Genomic DNA, 25,295 nt, shown 5'->3' with positions numbered 1-25,295 from the left:
AACCCAACAAAAGGACCCCCAAGTCTTCCCTGGCTATGGGGGGTGGCTCCCCTCTTCTCATCCAGCCCCACCCTCACCCCAACCTCTTCCCAGGGCAGAAACCCTCATCTGTGAAATGAAATGTGTGTGTGTGTGTGTGTGTGTGTGTGTGTGTGTGTGTGTGTGTGTGTCCAGCTGCTTCCAGCCCCAGAGGAGGAATTGGTGGTTCTAAATTGGGGGAGGAAGCTTTGATTTCAGACTTTGGAGGTGTTTTTGGACTTCTTTCCTTTCCTTTCCTTTCCTTCCCTTCCCTTCCTTTCCTTTCCTTTCTGTCCTTCTTCTATCTGCCTTTCCCTTTCCCTTGCCCCTGCCCTTTTCCCCTTTTCTTTTAAGAGCACTTCTTGTTCCACAGCTGGAATATGCAAATTTCCCTTGCAGGAAAACTGGCAAAATGTCTTCCTGACCCACAGAAAGAGGGGGGGGGGGGTCCTAAAGCTTTGGAATTAAGCTGGGAACAGTCACATTTCTGTTTGTCTTTTAAGCAGTCTTTCCTGATGATTGCCAGTTTTATCAATTGTGTTGTCATCCCTCCCTCCCTCCCTCCCTCCCCTCCCTTCCCTTCCCTTCCCCTCCCTTCCTCTCCCTCCCCCTCCCCTTCCCTTCCCTTCCCCTCCCCTTCCATCCCCTCCCCTTCCATCACCCTCCCCTTCCATTACTCTCCCCTCCCTTCCCTTCCCTTCCCCTCCCCCTCCCACCCTTCCCTTCCCTCTTCTCTTCTCTCCTCCCCTCTCCCTCCCCTCCCTTTCCCTCCCTTCCCTTCCCTCTCCTCTCCTCCCCTCTCTCCCCTCCCCTCCCTTCCCTCTCCTCCCCTCCCCTCCCCTCCCCCCCTCCCCTTCCCTTCTGGGAACTGTTTTGAAGGGATTGGTGCCTTTTGTGGGATATATGAGAAAAGGGTCTTTCCATCTAGAGATGCCTTGGGGATATAAATACAGACAGTCCTCAATTTACGACGGTTCATTTAGAGACTGTTCGAAGTTTCAACAGTACTGAAAAAGGGACTTATGGCCATTTTTCACACTTATGACCCTTGCAGTATCCCCAGGGTCACCTGATTAACATTCAGAGTGTCAGGTTTCGATGTCATCTCAAATAAATTGCACTCCCAAACAATTAATCTTTGCTGAGATATTCCATTTATTGAGTACGACAGATCTGGCCCCGACTCATCGTAGCCGATACTAACCCTCTGACCCCCAAACCCTTCCCTTTCCATTCCCCAATTCTCATCTTCTCCTTGGCCATCTTCCAAATCAGTCTTCCCAGCTCCTGCCTTCAACCCCAGGAATGTCCCCCTCCCATCCCATCTCCTAGGGGATATTATCTACAGAGAAAATAAGTAGGTGAAAAGTCAAGCCTCGTCATCTCCTCTTTATGGCAGCATTGAAATGCTGACACAGAGGCTTTGTGGCTGACTCACATTTATGACGGTCACAGTGTCTGGGGATCACGTGATCCAGTAAAGTCAATGAGGAAACCAGGTTCACTTCACATCCCGTGTGACTAACTTAACAACCGCAGTGATTCACTTAACAACGGTGCCAAAAAGGTCATACAGTGAGAAAAAATTCACTTAACAACTGTCTCGCTTAACAAAAGAGAATTTGGGCTCCATTGTGGTCGCAAGTCAAGGCTCACCTGCACGGTGGACACAGAAAGTCTACAGACCCCATCAAAATACTGAGAGGTTTCTGAGGTTTCTGAGACGCAAATAAAATAAAATAAAATCAGACCAAAATAAACCTGAAAGAAAGAAGATCTGAAAGAAGAAATATTTAGAGAGCAATCTTGAATTTAAAATTAATTTATTGCAGCCTCAAATACACAAACAGAAGAAAAGGTATATTACATAGTTATATATATTGCATGTATAATACATATTTACAAATACAGAACTGCTGCGGCCATCCAGAGAGAAACCCCCAAAGTTCCTTGGAGACCCTGGAAAGTGACCTTGTTCCTCTTTGGGGTCCATGCTTGGTTTGGCCTCTGCGTTGAAGGTGTTGCAAGTGTCACCAGAAGCACCAGCTGAAGATGAGGAGGCGGCCTCCATCACTGTGGAACCTCCATACTGGAATCCATCACTTCCCACATCACCATCATTGATGAGAGATGATGCCAGACGTTCATCCCTGGTCAACAATGGGATGGTTGGCATCTCAGCCGTGGCCGCTCCTTGTCCTGGGGCAAAAGAAGCACAGATTGAATATTTTAATAATAATGAAATAGAAAGGAAGAAACAAAACAATTCAAAAAACTGAGCCACCAAATTAAGATTAAAGGCTCCTAGTTTTCTTTCCTGTTGGCTTCCATAGTCCAAAAACTCCCACCCAAAACCCCAAAGCAAGAAATGCAAAACAAAAGGCATTAAATAACAACAACAATAATAACAGAATATCTTTCAAATAGAAAAATAAAGAAAAACTGACAACCAAATGAGTTCAAACTAATTGAGCCGAGGTGGAGCAGTGGTTAGAGTGCAGGACTGCAGCTACTTCAGCTGACTGCTAGTTCAGCAGATCAGCGGATCAAATCAAGGTTGACTCAGCCTTCCATCCTTCCGAGGTGGGTAAAATGAGGACCCAGATTGTTGGGGGCAATATGCTATTTAGTATACTGTCTATGGTGTAAGCCGCCCAGAGTCCTTGGAGAGTGGGCGGCATAGAAATATGAATAATAATAATAAAATAAAAAAATAAACACTTACCAACCATCGCATTGTTGAGCAAGGTAGAACGTCTGACATCCTCCTTCGTTCATCAATGATGGTGAGGTTGGGGTTGATGGGTTCCGGTATGTAGGGCTCCACCGTGATGATGGCGGCCTCCACATCTTCACTTCGTTCCTCTGGTGACACCTGCAGACACCTTTTCCTGGGGATTGAAGAAGAAAAAAAGAATAAAATATCACTGACTGGTACACTCTTTTCTTAACAAGGATAATAAGCCTATTCTTAATGGGGGCCCCGTTAGTGGAGATTTTCAAGGAAAGGTTGGGGGTTGGACTAGAAGACCTCCAAGGCTCCTTCCAGCCCTGAGGGACTCTATCCTTTCTCCTGTTAGTCCCACCAACATTTTGGGAGGCTTTCAGTGTCCCAGGGCTCCCCAGGTTGTGGTGAGGCCACTCCCCTGATCAGGAGCAACTTACCTGCACTGGTGGAAGAAAACGCAGAGGCCAACCAATGCATAGACCCCAAGGACAAACAAGGTCACTTTCCAGGGGTCTCCAAGGACGTTCTGGGGTCTGTCAAGGGATGGCCGCAGCAGCTCATTTGGGTCCATTTCTGGAAGAGAAAAGGGATGGAGGAAGAAGAGTCAATCTCTGGTTTTAAGGGTTGGTGGTTCCCCTCCAAGACTAACCATCCCAAGGTCAAACTCCCAAGCAAGGGAAAAAACCACACCTCAGACCAGAAACCAAGTCCCGCTCACCTTTTGGTCTCAGTCTCAGTCTCAGTCTCAGTCTCAGTCTCAGTCTCAGTCTCTATCTTTCTCTTTCTCTTTCTTTCTTGCTCTCTCTCTCTTTCTATCACTCTCTCTGTCTCTCTTGCTCTCTCTCTGGCTCTGGCTCTCTTTCGAGTGAGTCTTTGATCCACTGAACCTTCTTCAGCCTGCATGGCCCCACCCATCAACGGAAAAGAATCCCAACAGAATCCAGGTATCCAGGTAACCTAGAGGTCAAACAACACTTCTCCCTCTACTCAACCCTTGACCCCTCCCTCCCTTGGAATCCCCCCCCTTTAAGCTTAGGAGGGAAGGTGAACAGTTTAGTGGCCCTCAGCAGTGGGGAATCCAGGGGCTCCTGCCTAAGCAGGGGGTTGGACTAGAAGACCTCAAGGTCCCTTCCAACTGTTATTTTCTGTGGGGCTTTCCGAGAAGCAACCATCCAAACCTTGGTTCCACCCCACCTGTGCCCAATGACACGGCCATCAAATAACACCCTTCACCCATGGTGGAAACTTCCTTCCTCCCAAGCAGGCCTGACAGGCTCACCTGCTCTTTGCAAAGGGATCCTCAAGCACAAGACCTGAGGTGCAGCCTAAAAGAAAGGCTCATCCCTTCTCCTTGTTCAGCGACGGAACGGACTCCAAAAGCACCATCCCTCTTTGGGGCATCTTCAGCGCACATCCCAAAGGTGCTTTTCAAAAGAGAGCTGGAATTTCTTGGGTTTTTTTCCCTTGAATATGTTTCGCTTCTCATCCAAGAGGCTTCTTCGGTTCTGACTGAATGGCGGGGAATGGAAGGATTTCTCCTCCTTGCAGCCATTTGGTGGTTAGCATTGTGAAGATCAGCCTTGAGCTCTCTGAGAGGCCTTGAGGCCACCTGGGGTTTATCTGCACCCTCAGGGTCCCCTGAATCAGAGGGCAAATGGGGGGGGGGGGAACCTCCTTTGAACTGGGGAAAGGACCCTGTTGCTGTCTTCGGAGAGGGCAAAGTCCACCCTCTGGACAGAGGAGACCCCTGGTTGGAAAGAGGGTCAAAGAGTCCATCTACGTTAAAACGGAACAGCCCCCTCTCAACAGAGGGGGAGGGGGAGGACCCCACCTCTCTCTTGTGTGCAACAGGTGGGACTGCTTTGGAAAAGGGTGTAGGAAGAAACATCCTTCTGGGTTCTGCTCCAAGTGGGGAAAGAGACACTGGAAACATAGAGACTGCTTGGAAAGATGGTTTAATGGTGGACAGGATCACATGGCTTGAGTTCCTGAACAGAAAAGGGTGAGATACAGCGAATCCTCGGGTTTTTATGCTCTCTCTGGCTCTGCATTTCTTGGGGCCCCGAAAGAGTATCCTGATTGGTTGTCAGACTCCCAGGGGGTGGGGGTCTTAGCTAGCCTTGCTGGCTGATGGTCACCTGTGTTTCCCAGGTCACATGCTTCCCAGGTCACATGTGGTGAGTTTCTGCTGCTAGAGGGGTAGAGGGCTAATCCTATCTTTGTTGAATCTTTGGCAATTCCTACTATGGCTCTGCCTGAAGATCTTTGTTATGTAGAATAGACTGGCCCAGGCCTTAATGGTCCATTGACAAAGGGTGGGGGCAGGAAGATGGGAGCTGCTTCAAAACATACTTATCCATTTCTCATCCAGGGAAATATAATATTCTGCCTTTTTCATATTTCCTAAAATATTTCACTCTTCCAGGAAAGGGATGGGTGCTAACCTCCTACAAGGGGCGGCAGCTTCATCTCACCTAGGACAATCTTGGAGGGAGAGGCCTGGCTTGGAGTGATGGGCAGGGGCCCTCAGAGAAAGGGGGTCCCGCACGTCTCCCAGCCCCGTCCTCTCCCTGGCGTTGAAAGTGACGGGGAGCTGTTTCCCCTCCATCTGGACCCTCCCAGCCTCCGGAAACAGGGGGATCGGCTGAGTGGCCTCGACTGACCAACCAGGCCTGTGGACGGAGGGGGTCTCTGCCATTGGGGTCTTCCTGCTCTTTTCTGGTCTCCTCCTCCAAAGGTTTCAACTGCCGATGGGATCCAAAAGGAGCCGCAAGGGAGCCTGGTTGGTCAGTCCGGGCTATTCAGGGGCCTCTGCAGTGCCTGGAGGCTGGGAAGGTCTGGAGGGGAGGAACCGGCTCCACCCCCAACAAAAGGGGAGTTTTGGCCCACCTGGCTCAGGTCTCCTGCCATTGTCCTCCCTCCCCCAAGTCAGGCGGAACCTCCCCTTCCCCAGATGTGGCTACCTAGAGTTGGGGGAGGGAAGGGGGGCCAGCTCTTTCATCACTCCTTCCCCCCCCACAGCTCCCCAAGGGACAGAAATGGGGGTGAGCTCAGGGGCCTCAGCGCAATGGCCATGGAGAAAGGCCGAGGCAGGAAGGGGGCTTGTACCGCCACCCTCAGAGTGCCGGGCCGGACACAGACTGGGGAAGGGATTGGGGGGGTCCTTTCAGATCCTGGGGGTAGGGGGGAGAATTGCAGCTGATGAGAAGCTCTTGGAGCCTCACCTGGACGCAGGCAAGGAAAGTGGGGAGGTTGAGACCTTTCCCCCAAGAGGAGATTCCCTTCCCTCCTGCCCTCCCCCCTTCTAAGAGACTCCAACTTTGCCCCTCCCCAAACCGCTGCTGCTCTTGGCCTCTCCTGCTCCCTCCACAGAGCCAGGCACTGTTTCTCCCATGCCCTACAGCTGTAACCTTGGCCAGAGAGAATCCGGGCCCAGAGTCTGGGAGTGGCCGATCCGCTCCTCTCAAGACCAGATTCCCCGCTGTCCCCTCCGCAGCACCTGCCCGCCTCACCTGTCTGCCTGGCAGCATCTGTGGGACTTCCCTTGCAGCTGCCTCGGTGTCCCACCTGGGCTCCGAGCCCCAGAGGCTGCCCGGAGCTCCACCTGCTGTCAGGGTTCCAAGGGACACCCCTAATGAAATAAAGCTCTGAGGCCTGAGGTTCCTCAAAGTTCCAATTTATTAGAGATGTCATGTTGGCACATCTGGGAAAACCCGAATCTGAAAGCTTTCTCTATCCAGCTGACAGTTCACAGCCCTCCCCACACCCACAAGTTCATCACGTTGTCCAATCAACTCTTCACACTCCACCGGATACAATCTTCAGGCAGTCTCCATCAGATGCAGGCAAAAGTCCTTGAATACGGAACGTTGTTATGACTAACTTTCTACCCCTCCAACAACAACCCCCTCCCAACTTCCCCAACTAAAGTATGTGGCAGTTAAGAAGCAAAAAAGAAAATTGTCTTCTAAAATTGACACCAGGTTAGTCTCTTCCCAGGAATGCCCCAGATCCCCTCCTCCTTCCTGGCCATCCTGGGCTTTCTCCGTGGGTCTGGGCTTTGCTTTCCCCCCCCCCGAGTGCCCCATGCATGGAAAGAGGTGGCAGTGCAACATGGGATATGGTCTTCCCCATTTCCAGAATTCAATAGATGGAACCAGGAGGGGGATTTTGCAAATCTGCTTTCCTTCCCCACCACAAGGCTCCCCAGCTCCCTTCTCCCTAGAGGGGCTCCCCACTCAGCTGGGCAGAGTCCTGCCTGGCATCCCTGCAAGAGCCCCCTTGCCTGGCCTCTGCATGGGAAAGGGTGGCGGGGGAACATGGGACATGGGATTCTGCATTCCCAGGTCTCTGAAGATGGAAGTTGAATTTTGAAGATCAGCTTTCCATCTGCAACACGTCTCGACTTTGTCTATTGTCCGGTCTGTGAGCATCAAAAAGAACCAAGAAGCAATGTTGATTTGCAAAGTTTAATCAAGGTCCAAACAAGGTCTAAGCAGCAGCACAGCCAGAAGAACATAACAAGCCGGATCACGGGGTTAAAGTCAGCGCTGCACGCAACCGCCGTGCAACGCTATTTATTCCCTTCCCGCCTCTCAACTACCATCCGGCACACAATCCACACACCCCCATCAGCTGTTCAGCGATTTCACTACTCCCGCCTGTCGACGCTGTCGGCGCTCCATGAGCATCATAGGTCAGTGCCTGGCTTCCGGTTTGGCTTCCATCGTCGCCAGATGGTCTTTTGGGACCGCCAGCCCCGCCGCCCGTAAAGAGCCGCCCTTACAGCTGAGAGGCGGCTCGAAAAACTCTGTTTCTTTAAGGAAATGTGAGGAGAGCCGGCGAGAACAGGTAGAGCCCTCTGTGAAGTCCCCAGAGTTTTTTTTTACTCTTGGGGAGGAAGCAGGATGAGGCTCCCTATCCACCTCGCCGCTGCTCCAGGCTTCGGGGGAACTCTGCGCTTTGCAGAGCTAGACGATGTGACCAAGCTAATCAGCGAAAACTAACAGATTGCTTGAATAAGCAGGATGAAATCCGGATTTGGGACTCTAAATTGCAAGTATTTGTAACAACCCTATAATTGATTTTAAGAATGGAGAAAGAGTGAAAGGAGAAAAAAAAAGTTTAAAATGGCGGCTGGCTGAGGCTTGAGAAGAAAGCTGAAAGCGAAAGTCTTTCCGTTTGAATGGTTTAATATGCTACAAAGTATTTGAAGCAATAGTGCTGGCTAGAAGAGAAGAGAAAAATTTCTGTTTCATGCTTCTTCCTTCTTAGAGACTTGATATTGATATTGTGTGGAGAGAAGACTTTTTCTTTAAAAAGAGTCTGTTTGTGTGGCAAGATGGCGTTAAAACTGACAAAGCCAGACAACCATCTGTGGGGGGGGGCTCCCCCATTTATAAATCACAAGAGCAATTTTTGAGCTTGCAGATGCAGAAGAATGGTTTTAAAGACTTAAAGGAATTTATTGTGGAGGAGTTGTCAAGACATGATGAGATTATGAACCAGAATCTTGAAAAATTTAGACAGGAAATTACAGAGTTGGTTCAACAAAAGTATGATAACCTGAAGCGTTATATTGTAACAGCTTTGAAAAGCTTTTCAGAAGTAATTCTAAAGATGGATAAAGATATCAATTTAGAAATAGAGTCTAAAATGAAGGAAGCTGATTATAAAATTTATAATCTGGATAATAAAATACAAAGAATTGAAAATGACTTGACAATGATTCAAGAAAACAGCTCAGAAGTAGAGTCTAAAATGAAGGAAGCTGATCACAAGACTTACAATGTAGATAATATAAAGCAAAGGATTGAAAATGAAGTTACAATGATGCAATTCAGATCCATGGAATTTGCAATCAGAATGAGGGGAATACAGGAAAATAACAGGGAGGACTTGAGAAAGATGTCTGCTGAAGTTCTGGCTGTGATTTTAAAGGTTAGTTTTGAAGAGGGGGAAAAATCTGTATTTGAAAAACTTTTTCAATAAAAAAAAAAGAACGTCATAGGTCAGCGCCAACGACTCAGACTTTGGAAACTGTGCCAATCTTGCCAAGGCGGCATGCTGCTTATTGCTGGACCCAGCCGGTTGCCGCGCAGAGCTTCCCCCACCATCCCAGGCAGCCAGGTGGGTATCGTCGACGCTTTGACTCCCCCAGCCCCCCATCAATGGCGAGTCCCAGCCAGGGCTCGACAACACGAGGGTCCTGAGCTCCCCTCCCCTCCCTCCCCTCCCCACATGGGGTGAGAGGCAGCCTTGACTTCTCCATCTCTTTTCCCTTGGTTTCTCTCTCTCTCTCTCTCTCTCTCTCTCTCTCTCTCTCTCTCTCTCTCTCTCTCTCATTTTTTTTTAACTCTGCAAAGTTCAAAAAACTAGTTGTTCACTAAGGTTGATGTTGTTTTTGTAGTCTGGCCACATTATTGCATCAGCCCTTTTGTGTGGTGCCCTTGAGTATTAGCTTTCAAAATAAAGTAAATTTTGGCTCCAACTCAGCTGGCAGCTATTTCAGATCTGTGACATTCTCTGGCGTTAACTGGCCTCTGGGATTTTCTCTTTCATCACTATGCAAACAAATATCAGATTTATTTGTTATTTCAGCCACAGGTGCCATGTATTCCCTCTGGGGCCACTTTCAAGCATGGAGCTCCCAAACCTCTCAATTCTAGATGACGGATTTAATTCCCTCTCTGCCCCTGTTATTTTGAATCACATGGGGATTATTTCTCTTTCATTTCCCTCCAGAGAATTTCTCAACAATCTCTGACTGCAAGAACTACCTGAATTATCCAGGGATCCCTCCTGAGAGGGAGAATTATGGTAAAAGTTTCAGCTCTGCTGTTTGGCCGAATCCTCCAGGGGAGACTTTGGGCAGAGAAATATGGAGTTTTGGGACAGGCAGAGTCTGTGCTCTTGAATCTACGTCTCTCTCCTTTCCAGATGAAGCTGAGTGTTTCTGTGTGTTTGAATCAGGAAAGCATCTGGATATTCCACCTTGTGAGAGTCCTTTGATTCTTCTAATTCTTCTTTAGAAACAGGAAAGAGATTGATTGATTCACCCATGAATTATGGATCTCCTGCTTCTGTTTCTGATGCTGCTTTTGTCCCATCCAGTCTCTGGGAAGCTGAGAATGAAATGCCCACTGAGTTTGGAGAACCAGGATGGAAAACAGCCACAGAGCTTTTTCAGGCCAGGAGACCATCTAATCGGTATAATCACCAGTGGAGATGAAATATTGCATACAAAGTTGCTTTTCAATGTGGCTCCTTCTCTTCAGTTTGTTTTCCATGATCCGTAAGTCATTCAGGGTGATGGAGTTGCTGTCCCTCCATTCTAACACTCTCCTTCTTTTCTGTTTTTTTCCCATTTATTCCTATATTGGGGAATATGTCTAATTTCCTGAATGATTTTGATTTCCATGGCTTCTCTCTTTCGTCTGATTTTGTGAAAGAGACTCAAAAAGGGGTCTGAAAAAAAGCTGAAAGGCCTGCAGATTATTTTCCTCCTTCAGTTCAATCCTTAATTTATCACTTGGATAATGAATTTTATTTAAAGTAGTGGTGGAATCAGTTGTAGTTGTTGTACCTCAGCCAATTTCCATATTTGTGTAACTTATCACTGGTTTTGGATCAATGTTGGCTTAAGGCTCAGTAGGCTTGTGGAGGATTATATATATATAATATATAACAAAAGTATTTGTTCTGGCTGTTGATTATAATAACTTTCTTTCAATAGGACTTCTTACAATTTTTATTTTGGCTTACTATACATTTTCAACATTCAACTGGCCAACAAGAATTCCCATCTCTTGCACAATCTCACACTTGGCTACAACATCCATAACAACTATATTAGCACTTTCCACACTTCAGCTGCCTTGCTGGACATTCTCTCCACTGGAGAAGCAAATGTCCCCAACTACGGCTGTGGAAGGAAGGAGAACATTCTGGCTCTTCTTGATGCAGCTGACAGGGAGATCTCCATTCAGATGTCAACATTAGGAGGCACCTACAAAGTCCCACAGGTTTGTGTGTGTTTTTCTCTCTTTGGTAAAGTGAGGGGTGGGTGGTGGTGGGTGAGCAATAGATGCAATCATGTCTTCTCCCTGGAATTCAAGAGCTGCTTTTCTCCATATTAGCAAAAAATTCAATATTTTACCCCATTATATGTATGTTGAGATTCATCATAAAAGGCCTGAAATGCAAGCAAAACATTTGCTGAAGAAGACATTCTAACAACTATTTAACTGATCAAAAAATATCCCTGGTTGTTGGGGCCTCTATTGGCATCTTCATTTTCACAGATAAATAATGCCTACCGTATCCAGTCAGATTGAAGTTGGCAATAGTAGCATTTTATTTGCCTAGAATGTGGAATAAAAAGGACTCTAGGAACTATAGACTAAATAGACTAGTAGATATTTTGGCTAAAATTTATGCCATGACCCTCTTAGATAAACCTGAGAAAAATGTATTCCTTGCAGAAGAACCAGAATGTTTTAGGTAGAATTAAAAGCTAGATAGATTTTATAAGAAATAAGGCATAAGTTAATAATCTAATATTGGCAACAAATTTGTCTTGAAATATCTCATCTATATCAGTGAGGTAAAACAAGGTTTGCAGGCTTTCTAGATGTTAGTGCAGTATTTGACTCAATAAACAGAAAAATATGATGGAGAAAATGTTTTGCCCTCAAAATGGAGCTCAGCCTGTTGGCCCTGATCCAAGCCCTTGTTTGAGAGGGAGGTTTGGGCTCAATGGAGCCATGAGAAGAAGGATCTATGCTTACCAAGGGGGAAGGGAAAGATGCATATTTGAACCCTTGTTCTTCAGTCGAGATATGAATGACTTACTAGGACTAATGCAGGGTCAAAAAACAGATCATAAATAAAGGTTATTTCATTCTTTGACAAAAATGACTAAATTAGTGGACCAATGAAATACAGTTCATGTAGTATACAGTGCTTGGATTTCAGAAAGGCTTTGACAGAGAAACCACAACCTATTTCTTGGGAAGCTGAAAATATGTGGGATAGACAGCATCACGTCCAGATGGAGTCAGTCTGTGGCAGCAGCCAAAAAAGTCAATTCAGTCCTAGATTGCATTAACAGAGGGATAAAATCAAGATCACATGAATTATTGGTATTGCTTTTTAATGCCTTGGCAAGACCAGACTTGGAATTGTGCATCCAGTTTTAGTCTCCATATTATAAAAAAGATGTAGAGACTCTGGAAAGAGTGCAGAAAAGAGGAACTAAGATGATTAAGGGCCTGGAGACTAAAACATATGAGGAACAGTTGCAGGAATTGGGTATATCTAGTCTAGTGAAAAGGATTGGGGTGAAATAATAGCAATGTACCAAAATTTGAGGGGCTACCACAAAGAAGAAGAGGTCAACCAATTTTTCAAAGAACTAGAAGACAAGACAAGAAACAATGGGTGGAAACTAATGAAGGAGAGAAACAATCTAGAACTAAGGAGAAATTTCCTAATGATGAGGAATGGAACGTCTCCCCTTCAGAAGTTGTGGGTGGTCCATCACTGGAGGCTTTGAAGAAGAGACTGGACAGCCACTTGTCTGGAATAGTATAGATAGATACAGATTAACAGAGTTGGAAGGGACCTTGTAGGTCATCTAGTCCAAGCAGACCCTACACCATTTCTGACAGATGACGGTCCAGTCTCTTCTTGAAAGCTTCCAGGGATGAAGGTCCCACAACTTCTGAAGGCAGCTTCAGTTCCATCGGTTGATTGCTCTCACTGTCAGAAAATTTCTCCTTATTTCCAGGTTGAATCTCTCCTGTTCAGTTTCCATCCATTATTCCTTGTCCGGCCTTTGTCCGGCCTTTGGGTGCTTTGGAAAACAGCTTGACCCCCTCCTCTCTGTGGCAGCCCCTCAAATATTGGAAGACTGCTATCCTGTCTCCCCTGGTCCTTCTCTTCACTAGACCAGCCATGCCCAGTTCCTGCAACCGTTCATTGTATGTTTTAGCCTCCAGTCCCCTAATCCTCTTGGTTGCTCTTCTCTGCACTTTTTCTAGAGTCTCAACATCTTTTCTATAGTGTGGTGACCAAAACTGGATGCAGGATTCTAGGTGTGGTCTTACTAAGGCCTTATAGGGTGGTATTAGTACCTCTCTTGATCTTGATTGTATCTCTCTGTTAATGCAATTTAGGATTGCATTGGCTTTTTTGGCTGCCGCTGCACACTCTTGACTCATATTTAATTGGTTGTCCACTAAGACTCCAGGATCCCTCTCACAGTTACTGCTATTATGCCTGGTTTAATGCTTGAACAGGAGGTGGACTACAGGACCTCCAAGGTCCCTTCCAACCCTTTTATTTTGTTATAAGTTCTGTTATAGGTACACATGTTTAGCCTGCTAAATTCCTACTGGAATACACTGATTTATACAGATAATGTGATATTATCCTACTTATACATTGGATTGTATAGACTTGAATTGTTTTGTCTTAATAATTATCTGACAATTTATAAAGCAAGTTCAAAAGTTATGGTCTTTGTGAAATGACATCGTAGCCATAGATGGTCAGCCATTAGAGCAAGTAACACCTTTCCTTACCTGGGGTTGTTTTCTCTGAGACTGAATCTTGGCTCCCTCATCATCCAAGGAGCTCAGTTAGAGAAAGGGCAGGAGTGAAAGTGGTGCTTAAATGAAAACCTCTTAGCTCTCCAGCTTCCTCAGCCCCAATTATTAAAGTATCTGAGGCCCAGTTTTCCCCCATGTTCTTACATCAATCTGATGTTTGGGGCTTCAGAGAGAAACCACCAGCAGAACCAACCCAATCTCAGCCTCTGAGGAGGATCTTGGGGTGGGTAAAAGGACTCCAGCTGCTGCCCTCAGAGCTGATTTGGGAATTTACCCAATTTCTGCTTTGCCTAAATTCAGAAAATATGGGCATTGGCATAAAATTTAATCTATAGAAAGTGACAGACTCTGACAATTGTGGCTGTTGGAACAGACAAAACTTCAATTAAAGACCAAACTTGGATTATGCAACTAATAAATCTTTTTTATATATAATCACTTTATTAAACTTTTATTACATTAAAAACATAAAAAAATATTTCACACAACAACAGCTAATTGAGGTGTTTTTCTTTTGACAATTAGTAAAGCAACTAACACATCTTATTAGGCTTTGAGGTCTGCCTGATTCTTGTACAACTGGAGAAAGAAGTTAAAAAATTTCCTCCAGAAAGATTCTGGGATATAGAAGCAGAAAAAGATGCAGCAATTCTCAAAAATTATTATAGACCCTTTATTGGAATAGAAATTTGCACGTGTTAATTTAATTGTGATAAATTGTAGGGGTGATACAGTAATATGATTTACATTATTTATAGTTTTTTAATTTGTTTATTATTTTCCATTATTATGATACAATTTTGTTAATATTCTGTCTTTAATATTTGAAACAATGTCTAATTAACAAACTATTCTAATACATTCATGAGAACCAGGTTGGATTTATTAAAATCTAATATTTTGGACTTGATCTGATCCCAAATATAACATAGCATTCTTCATTGCTTTTTTAGATCAGTCATATGATTACTTCAGAGGCTCTGAGTAATAAAAGGAAATTCCCCTTTTTCCACCAGATGGAGCCCAAAGAAGGATTCCAGTACTCAGCAATTATCCAGCTGCTCCTCCATTTCAGATGGACCCTGATTGGCCTCTTTGCTTCAGACACAGAAAATGGAGAGAATTTCATGAGGATTTTTCCTCCTGTGCTTGTCAGGAATGGAATTTGTGTTGTTATATCACAACAATTTTCACAAATAGAACATAAAGTAGCTCTCAGGGATGCCCTCTCTAAATGGAGACAAATCAACGTCTTTGTTCACTTCATAGAATTTGATTCCATTTGGGACAGAATTCTTCCTTTCCATTTAACACTTAGGCGTCTGCCAGGACCCATTGAAGGGAAAGTTTGGTTCCTCACAAATTTTATAGGGTATACAATGAAAAAGCACAGACTTCTCAAATACATCCATAGTATTTGGAACTTTGGTTATCTGCCAAAAGAAAGGCCAATGGATGAAGCCTTTGAATCCCATTTCTTTGTGGAAGAAAAGTTTCAAGATCCTTATTTCCGCTGTTCTCTTTCAAAGAACGTCTTTTCTCTCAAAGGCCGCAGAAGATGCACCCAGAAAGCCCCACTGGAGACCCAGGAGAAAAGGAACAGAGGAAAGTTCGGAAATCACTATCAATATTACAGTATCATGAAGACTCTGGCCCAGGCCTTGAATGCCGCTTATTCCTCCAGATCGAGGTGGAGAAGGACGGAGGGAGAAAAGACCTTGGGGTCTCCAAGGCTGCAGCCGTGGCAGGTATGGGGTCTCAATATGGATCCATTAATCTTAGATACTTTTGAGGAGGAATCCAGAGGAGAAAGAGGGGAACCATCTCAACAGATTTGGCCAATTCAATTGCTCAGGGAATAGTGGTTCCAAAGAGTAGATACCATGACATTTTAATATTGCACACTCCTAATTTGAAAACACTGTATTATTTCTTAAATGAATTCCTGTATTTGTGGGTTTGTGATGAGCATGGTGGAATTTCCCCTTTGTTCCATCCCCACTGCAGGTGGGTCTGTGTGCAGCTCAACAGGCAGCTAAACCCCCCTCTTCTCCTCCAGTGAAAGGGAGCCTGGGGTGGATCTGGGTGTTTCATTGGGAGAAAAGGGCACGGAGAAACTGAGGAGATGCAAAGAGTGCGAGTCAAATATAAATAGGAGATAGGCAGCATTAACTAACAGCCAACAAAGAAGCAGCTGGAACCTCTCCAGCGATGCTCCGTGTGAGGGACGGAGGCCTCCGGATGACCATGTGTCTCGGTGAAATCGGCTGCTTCCGTCTCCTCCAAAGGCTGAGAGAAAAGGGAGTCTGGCTTCAGACCATACAGTGAGGCTTATCTGCCCCCGGCCACTAGGTGGGGCTAGAGCTAAAACAGCACAATAGATACATGTTGTGGCATGACGACCTTTATAAATTTGGAGTGGACCCTGAGACCATCTAGCCCAACCCCTCCTCTCTGCAGGAATCCCAGTTAAAGCTTCTCTGACTGATGGCTGCTCAGTCTTTGCATTCAGATAATCCATGAAGAGGAGACTGAACTTCTCTGCTTTACTGGCTCAGCTCTAAAACAGCAAATTCTCGTCCATGCTTGGTGCCTGCAAGGGGACCTGGTCCTTGAGTTGGGGTCTCCCCAAACCAGAACGTTCACTTCCTGATATTCTTATGGCTGCATTTGCCTTCTTTCCATGAACATCTTCCTGCTGACTCAGATTATGTTCACAGTTAACTACGATTTTGAGATCATTTTCACAAACATGCATATCAAGTTTGGGGTCCCTCATCTTTCTTCCAGTCCATCATTTATGTTCTTATATGACACTCTATTTAGTTAGTCAATTCCTAGTTGCTAAAAATCAGATATTTTTCTACTGCTTTTTAGATATGCACCCTTCTGTGTGTGCTGATGATAAATATTGTTTCTGGAAACTTGATATTCCTCTCATTAAATTTTATTTTATTCAAAAAAGTAAAATACAAACTTCAAAAAATAAAACTATTACAAAGACAAAACAAAATTAGATGAAACATTTTTTAAAAAATTGTGCATTAAAAACAGATAAAACCACATACGCATATATTGTTCCCCAGTTGAATACTGACAGATGTACATTTCTCCCCCTTGCAAAATACGCCCACAATTATAATCTTCTACCGATATATTTGCAACCACTTGACTTGTCATCTGTCTGCTGTATATAAAAAAATATAGTTAAGAGGCAATAAAAAAAAATTAAATTTCAAAACTTCAAAACTGTCTGTTATCTGCTATTCTATTTAACTCTCAGACAATTTGCAGGGGCTTCTTATCTACCACAGACCACCACAATCATTATCTCTGATCCATCCTGAATCTGTTCATGATTCAATATCTTTGTTTGATGCTTAATAATAACACATTTCCTTTAAACTTTAATTAGGATCTTTCCCAGCAACTGCTTTCCATTCCCCACAGTCACAGGACCTCCTGTAAATTGAAACACAATAACTCTTAAGATTTGTTTTCCAATTAAATATGAAAAATTCATTCCCCAATCTCCCTCAATCTCCTTGAAAGAATCCATTTCTTCAGTCATCCATTCTGCCCACTTTGAGTCTTCAGGGTCCATGGCCTCTCCAGCCATCTCCAAGCAGCCTCCCTTCAACCCAGACTCCGTCTTCAGGGATGCCAGCAGCAAATTAAGTTCCAGTCCATCCATCCAATCCATCCAATTCAACAATTGTAGCTTGCTTCTGATTATCGTCTTTAAATTGATTTAAAACCATTGTTATTTTATCAAACTTTTTAAATGCAGTTTCAAATAAGGTTTCTAAGTAGAAAAACTTTATAGTCTTTAAATTAAATCTCATCAAATTAGGTTACTCTAGGATCTACATCTTAGATCAAATCTTGCGTGAAGGGGATTTATCAACTTGACTGTATTAATGATAACATAGAAAAATTGATGTCCAATAGCAAAAAGTTATCCCTAACCTTCAATCCCTGGCCCATTAATTAAAGTATATAAAGGTTCCCCCTATGCTCTTGTATGGAGCAGAAGTTTGGGATTTCTACTCAACCACAGTACTAGAACAAACACAGTCCCAGCACCTGAGCTGTATTGTGGGGGTAGATCTAAGGACATCTGCTGCAGCAGTTAGAGCTGAATTGGGAATGTATACAATTCATCCACTATCCAATATCAAAGCATTTAACCACTGGCACAAAGTCAATGAAATGGAGACTGCTAGACTCCCCAAGTTACGCTTACTAGAGCAGATAAACTCACAATCACAAACCTCTTGGATCATTAAACTGATTGATTGTGGAAGTAGCTCTGGCCTTCCTGTCTCTTGTGTAAAAGGAGAACAATTGAAAAAAACAGCTGCCCAAAGAATTAAGGATATAGAAGCACAAAATGACATGGCTATTCTAAGTAAGGTGGGTAAGTTGAAATGGCTGAGCAAATACAAACCTACTTTTCAACTAGACAACTATTTAAAGTTGCAACTGCCAAAACATCTTAGGGAGAGATTTACGCGAGCGAGATTCAAACAGCTGGACACAATGGTCAGATATGGGAGATTCCACTCTAGACCTGATAATGGACGTCTCTGCATTTGCAGAGTGGCAGAGGCAGAAGACCTGGCTCACATCCGATTTGATTGCTGCCCGCATAAGAGGATGAGAGGCAGGTACCTTGGTTCATATATCAAAGGAAGGACCCATTGACCCAATCTCATTTTGAATTTTATTTTATACAAATTCCATTTTAAAATGTTTTTATCGGATTTTAGTAATAATTTGTGTTTGGAAGTCTGCACTTTGATTTGGCCCATGGACTAATCAATCAAGTAAACAAACATAACCTTCAGATGTCGTAGGAAAATAATAATAATAATAAGAAGAATAATTTTATTTCTTTTTTTTTTTGAAAAAAGTTTTATTTTAGATTAAAAATAAAAAAACAAAAACAACAACAACACAACAACAACAACATAAAAATATCATCCTTACAAACAATTATAGACAGCATTTCAATCGGTTGAAATCATTTCGTGCTTACAATTCTCCAGATCTCCTCATATAACAATTAAAGAATAATTTTATTTCTATACCACCCTTCTCCCGAAGGACTCAGGGCGGTGTACAGCCTATTAAATTTAAAAATTTAAAAAGATTAAAAATTATTTGAGTATCTCTTTGAAGACAGTTTTTATCCACTTAGTTATCATACCATCCGCCCCTCAGTTTTCTAATCACATCACACAATTGTTTGTGAGTCCATTACTGAAATCCAGTGATATCACCAGAGTTCCCATCATCTATTTAGGAAGTGCAATGATGTGTGAGAATGACTTTTGGGATGAGGAGAAGAGAGGCTGCCTAGGGAAGGATCAGAGAAGAGGGGAGAATCCAGGGGTGAAATTCACTTACCTTCCCTACCGGTTCGCAAATGTGTGCGCACTACCACAGAGCCCTCATCAGAGCCTCCCCCAGACTCCAGGACTGGCCCATGTCCCTTCCCAACCTCCTCACTGTCCGAATCTGCTGCCAGCTCCACTGGCCACTGGTGGGCCACAACAGCTATACGGATTCTTCCTTCGACTTCTGTCAATCCTGTCTCCAGGCGCAGAAGTGCATTTGAGAGACAACGTGGCATCTGGAGAATTGATCTGGTGAATTTGGATTGAACTACTTCTAATGATGTAAAACATGAAGCTGACGGTCCGAGCAACGTCCCATAAAGGAGCTGTGCTAGCGACTTGGGCACAAAAAGCTTAAGAGCAGCAGGGACATAGTAGCCTCCCTTTGTGCGGAAACAATGAAGAATGGTGCTGGCTGATCTTTGGCCCAGGGCAGCTGCATGTTTCTTGAACCCTTGGCCTGAATGGCCACCCCCAGGGATTTGAAGGGGCTTCCCTGCTCTATTTTGTGGCCATTTAGATACCATGAATCAAGTTTTGGCCTTTTTGATCTTTGTTTTCTCATCATTTATGCCCAGTTTATTGTAATTGCAGTGCTGGAGAAGGGCTCGCAAGGCTCTTTTAAGGCCTACTGGTGTCCTGGAGAGGATCACAGAGGCATCTGCATAGAGCAGGAGGGCGATGCTTCGGTCACCTATTTTTTTTGGGGGGGTCTGATTTGGTTTGTTTAGCCATTTGACCATGCCAGTTGTGTAAAAGTTGAAAAGCAGGGGGGCCAAAATGCCCCCGTTTAACCCCCTTTTGAGTTTTAACTGACTTCGAGAGGGACCCCTGCATATCACACCTCACCTTGAGGGATGTTTTAGTATGTAGGGCAGGTAATAGATGAAGAAGCCTGTGGTCAATTGAGGCAGCTTCCAGCTTCCCCCATAGCTTAGTCCTGGGAACCGTATCAAAGGCTGCCTTGAGATCTATGAAGCAGGCGTAGAATGATGCAGGTCTATTTGATACGTATTTTTCCATCAGTTGATGAAGAACTAAGCACTGATCGGTAGTGCCTCTCCCCTCTCTAAACCCGGCTCCCTCTTCAGCGATCAAATTCTCCAGAGCCAGCCACTCTCCATCTGGAGGTGTTTTCCATCAGGACGACCAGGGAGAAGATTAGCCTGACAACTTTCTTCTTGATCAACCCATGCTTTCTGGGAATCAACCTCTTGTTTTCAAAGAGTTTATGAATCATCTTTTTCCCCCTCTGTTCATTTTATTTGTCATCTGCTCTAGAATGTTCCCTATAATTGATGAATTGTATCAATGATATTTTCTCATTGCTCATCATATGCTTTTTCAGTATATGATGGACAAATTTTTCTCAAACTTTCTCATTCACTTATGAAGATAATGGCCGTATTTGTATCCTATTTACCCATATTTGGAGATGAGACAATTGTAGAACAAAGATTCAATGTGGGATAAGAAACAAAGTTCTCTGTTTTTCAAATTCCTGGATGTTCCCATTCTAGTTTCATCCCTTTCTGGAGAAGAATGAATTTTGGAATATTTCTGACTTTAAACTGTATTTGGACCAAAATGGAGAGATAACAGCAGAACTGGGCATTTGGGGCTTCTTGGTTCTCCCCAAGGAGGATCCCAGGAGAGAGACTCTGGCGTATTTTGAAAGACAGAGACTTTCTATCGACCAAGATGCTCTTTCACTGCTAAAGTTGCTCAATAAGGTGGGAGAAATTTTGGTGTCATTTTTCTGTTTTCCAAAGCCTGAGGTCCCATTTCAAGTGGGTAAAGCAGGGGTGAAATGCTACCGGTTCACTCTGATTTAGGCAAACTGGTAGTAAAAAATACTTTTAAAAGGTTAAAAAAGGTTCCAACGATCGCACAGCACAGCTGTGATCATCGGAACCTTTCTTTAAGAAACTTTTTAAAGCATTTTCTTTACTACCTACTCGCCCGAACCGGTAGTAAAAAAAAATGCTTTAAAAAAGTAAAAAAAAATGTTGGCCAAGCCCACCCAGTCACATGACCCCACCAAACCACGACCACCAAGCCACGCCCACAGAACCGGTAAGAACAAATTTTACATTTCACCACTGGGGCAAAGCCTGGAGTCTCCAGGGTGGTTGGCCTCCCATGCCAGGTGGTGTCATCTCATGGAAGCTCTTCAAGAGACGGGACCTAAGTGGAGTGGCTTTGCCATGTTTTACGGAAACCTTTCAAGATCTTACTGGTCAGAGGTTTCTTCATCACAGTTTAATTTCATATTAAAAAATCTAATGGAATAAAAGTTTCCTAAATCTTTTACAGTAAACTTTGTTCTCAGTTTTAAGATGAATATATCATCATATTTAAATCTTTTTTATATTTATATTTATATTTATTGAATTTATATACCGCCCTTCTCCCCAAAGGGAGTCAGGGTGGTGAACAGCCGAAAATTAAAATAATATACAATATAAAAGTTAAGATAACTAAAAATAAATTAAATTAATCGGCCTCCCAATTTAAAACCCCAAGCTATACAATTAAAAACTAACCCATAAAACCTATTCAGGCCAGGCCGGCTTGCTGAAATAAAAATGTCTTCAGGGCCTTACGGAAAGTGCAGAGGTAGTTCGTTCCAGATTCCATCCCTCTAGAGACTTTATTAAATGGAAAAGTACTTTATTGTAATGTTTAATTCCAAAAGCAAAAGGGAGGAACTAAAGGAAGAATCTGCCAGTTGTTTTACCTCTTGCATCTGTTTAGGAGTAGTCAGAGGTTTCATATTTACCTCAATGAAGACCAGAGGCTACTTGTCTCCATCCATTTCTACCTCCATTTTCCATGGACGGAGAGTCTTAACATATTTTCTTTGGCATTCCTTTTCTTCTGCTCAGTCCCTGCCTCAGTCCAAATGTGTGGAAAGTTGTCATCCTGGATTTGTCAAGAGGGCTCGAGAAGGAGAGCCAGTTTGCTGCTATGACTGCCTTCCTTGTCCGGAGGGGACCTTCTCCACTCAGGAAGGTGGGTCACACTGAGGAAAATGGGAGGCTTTGTCCAAACTGGGTCCAAATTAAAAAACAGATTGAAGCTCACCTGTTTTTTTTATTTTTAACCTGCACAATTTCTTATATAAACAGATGTAAATCAAGAAGACTTGGAAGGAGGGGCTGGGAAAGAGATGGGAGGAGGGGGTGGCAGACTGGGAAAGCTTTACTAACAGCAGAGGAAATATCTTTTCTCCTTTTTAGTTTGGATGTGTGCTGCTAAGTTTACCTTTCTAGGAACATCTGAGATCTTTGAAACTTGATGAATTATTTTAGGTCCACCTTCTGAAAGACTTTTCAATCCACTGTATATTGAATCCTCCCCTTGAGGATCACTGAGAAGATGTCATTGGTCCATAATCTGATGCTGTGGATAGTTGTGGTGGGAACTCATTACACAAATATTCTGCCAGTCATGTAGATTAATCAATCAATCAAACAAACAAACAAACAAACAAACAAACAAACAATCAGAATCCAGCTGGAAGGAACCTTGGAGGTCTTTTAGTCCTACCCTGTGCTCAAGCAGGAGACCTTATGCCATTTCTAAGGAGAGACTGTTTAATGAAATTGTTAAGAAATACTTCTTGGTAAATGCCTGTGGTATCAGCTGTTATCCAAAGAAGGTATTTTCTGGAAGATAAAAGGACAGAATGTTAAAGAAATATTGCTTTTTTGCTTTCTCAGATACCGAAAAATGCACCAAGTGTCCAGATGATAAATACCCAAATGAGGCCAGAGTCCAATGTATCCCCAAAGTTATAACCTTCCTGTCTTATGAAGAACATCTGGGCATCATCCTGGTATCTTTTGCCCTACTTTTCTTCCTAACTACAGGCCTTGTTTTAGTCACCTTCACTAAATACAGAGAAACTCCCTTTGTCAAAGCCAACAACCGGGACCTCTCCTACATCCTCCTGGTCTCCCTCCTGCTTTGCTTCTTCTCTCCTTTTCTCTTCATTGGTCAACCAAGGAAGGCCACCTGCCTTCTCCGACAAACGGTTTTCAGCATCATCTTCTCAGTTGCTGTTTCTTCTCTCTTGGCCAAAACCATCACGGTGGTGCTGGCCTTCCTGGCCACAAAACCAGGAAACCGAGTGAAGAGATGGTTGGGGAAGAGCTTGGCCAACTCCATCATCCTTTCTTGTTCTGCAGTCCAAATTATCATCTCCTTCACCTGGTTGGGAGTTTCTGCCCCCTTCCCTGACTCTGACCTCCACTCCCAGCCTGGAGAGATCATCCTGCAATGCAACGAAGGGGCCGTTGTCATGTTCTACGTCACCCTCAGCTACATGGGCTTCCTGGCTGCCATCTGCTTCACGGTGGCTTTCCTGGCCAGGAATCTGCCTGGGGCCTTCAACGAAGCCAAGCTGATCACCTTCAGCATGCTGGTCTTCTGCAGTGTCTGGGTGACTTTTGTGCCCACCTACCTGAGCACCAAAGGGAAATTCATGGTGGCTGTGCAGGTCTTCTCCATCCTGGCCTCCAGTGCTGGTCTGCTGGGCTGCATCTTCATCCCCAAGTGCTACATTATCCTTCTGAGGCCAGACCTCAACACAAAAGAGCAGCTCACATGCAGAATAAATGTAAAAATATGAGATATAACACAAATATGATATTGAAAGAATTGTTAAAATTTCTTTTGTTTGAAAGGAGATATTCTTTCCATTTAGATAGTATGCAGGAATCAAATAAAAGGATATCTATATCAGGGGTGGGTTCTATTTACCTTTACTATCGTTTCGCATTGTGCTTGCTCTTCTGTGTATGCGCTTATCGCTTTTGATGACGTCTGGATCAGTGGGCGGAGCCTTACCCTGGTTTTACTACTGGTTCTATAGAACTGGTCCAAACGGGGGGCAACCCACCACTGATCTATATGTTTCATAATTGGAAATTATTGAATGACTGGAATTCTTGCATCTCCCTTTCCTTTCAGCTCAATAAATCTTGCTAAAGAGAACTTTGTAGAAGTCATTTAGAGGAATTTGCTTTTCAGAAACAGCTACTGAATGTGACACCTTATAGAAAATAATTCGGGCACTTCTTCCTAGAGCTAAAAGTGTGTGTGTGAGAGAGACTGAGGAGAAAAAGAGGCCAGGAGGAAGCTGTGGGAACCAGCCTGGTTGCCTGATCCTCTCCGTGAAAATGCCGGAATGATGTGAAATGCCATGTTTGACTGGCTCTCAGCTGGGGAGGGAAATCTTCATCACTCTTATATAATTCTTTCTTGATTTCCTCATAAAAACCTCCTTTGCAGAAAGAGTTCAGCAGAACAGCTGTCTGGGATTTCAGTTTGGGATTGTTTTTATTTTGGTGTGTACTTTACAAAATAAAAAAACTAAAGTGTGTAACGAAATTTCCACTGTATATATTTTTTTTCATCAACCAGAGAAATAAAATAGCAGTTTTCAGACTCTTTAATTTTCCACTTTACAATTTGTACGTAAAGCATTTTCTCTGCTCCTCTTCCAAGCTTGTATTGTCTGTGAAGGGCTGGAGAAGATGCCCAGAGAAAGGGGACCTTGAGACTCTCCCCAGGAGGAGGTTGAGGGGATCCTGTCTAAAGGCAGCCGCATCACTGACCAGGTCACAAACCTTCAATGCTGCATAATATACATCCAGGTCCAAGAAGGGGGTGAATAGAGGGGGGGAGACTTCCAGGTTTCTAGGAAGAGGCACCCATGGAAGCTGTTCTGATCTCCAACCACACAGATTGCTGATCAATTGGGAATCAATGTTTAGCTTTCAGAATGGCTCCTAATTGTGAATAATTTGCAAAGTCCATTTTAAGGAGATAAGACCAAAGTCAGTCTAAGATTCACAGTGACCACACAAATCCCTCTGGTTCTCCCACAAGCAGAAGGCAGAGAGACTTATGGCTTTGCCCAACATGGAACTGGTCTTTTCCCACAATTTCACTTTCCTCCATCAAACCACACAATATTGGACACTCGGCCATCTCACACTCTAGGAATCCCCAATTTTGGTCTCCCACATCAATCTGAGAAAATATTTTCCATGTTTCACACCCGCAATCAATAAGAACTAAGGCGGGACTAAAACTCAAGAGTCTCCTGGGGATTGGCCCAAAGTCACTCAGGAAGATTTCATGCCTGTGGGAAGATTAGAACTCAGAGCCTCCTGGACCTTGGCCCAAACTCCCCCAACTGGCTTTCCTGCCTGAGGCAGAGCTAGAACTCACCATCTCCCCATGATTGTCTCAAAGGCGCCCATTTGGCTTTTATTTTAAAGCTGCTTTGAAAACTGTAGTGAGGGGAGAAAAGTCCCTTGGCTGGCTTTGGTTCTCTGCACCCTCCCCGGGCACTCCTGGCCCCCCTTCTCCCCCCCCCAGCACCCAAGGCTCCTCCTGCAGCTGCGCCTCCTTTCTCCCCTCCTCCCTCCCCCGAATAGACAGCTGTCACTCAAGCCTCCTGTCCCGCTCCCTCGCGCCCAGGTCGGGCAGGACCACCCCCAGCAAGGGGTTTGCCTGAGG

General features: G+C 44.1%; 1 pseudogene; it reads left to right on the top strand.

The window, feature by feature from the left end:
* The first annotated feature begins 5,813 nt into the window (after positions 1-5,813).
* The window catches only part of LOC139326294 (uncharacterized), a 28,504-nt pseudogene continuing 9,022 nt past the window's right edge, over positions 5,814-25,295 (top strand).

Source organism: Pituophis catenifer, unplaced genomic scaffold, assembly GCF_029215685.1.
Source record: "Pituophis catenifer annectens isolate HBS135680 unplaced genomic scaffold, rPitCat1.0.hap2 SCAF_32, whole genome shotgun sequence".
Taxonomy (NCBI): Eukaryota; Metazoa; Chordata; class Lepidosauria; order Squamata; family Colubridae; genus Pituophis; species Pituophis catenifer.
The sequence above is the reverse complement of the archived record's forward strand: the minus strand, read 5'-3'. Positions and strand labels throughout refer to the sequence as shown.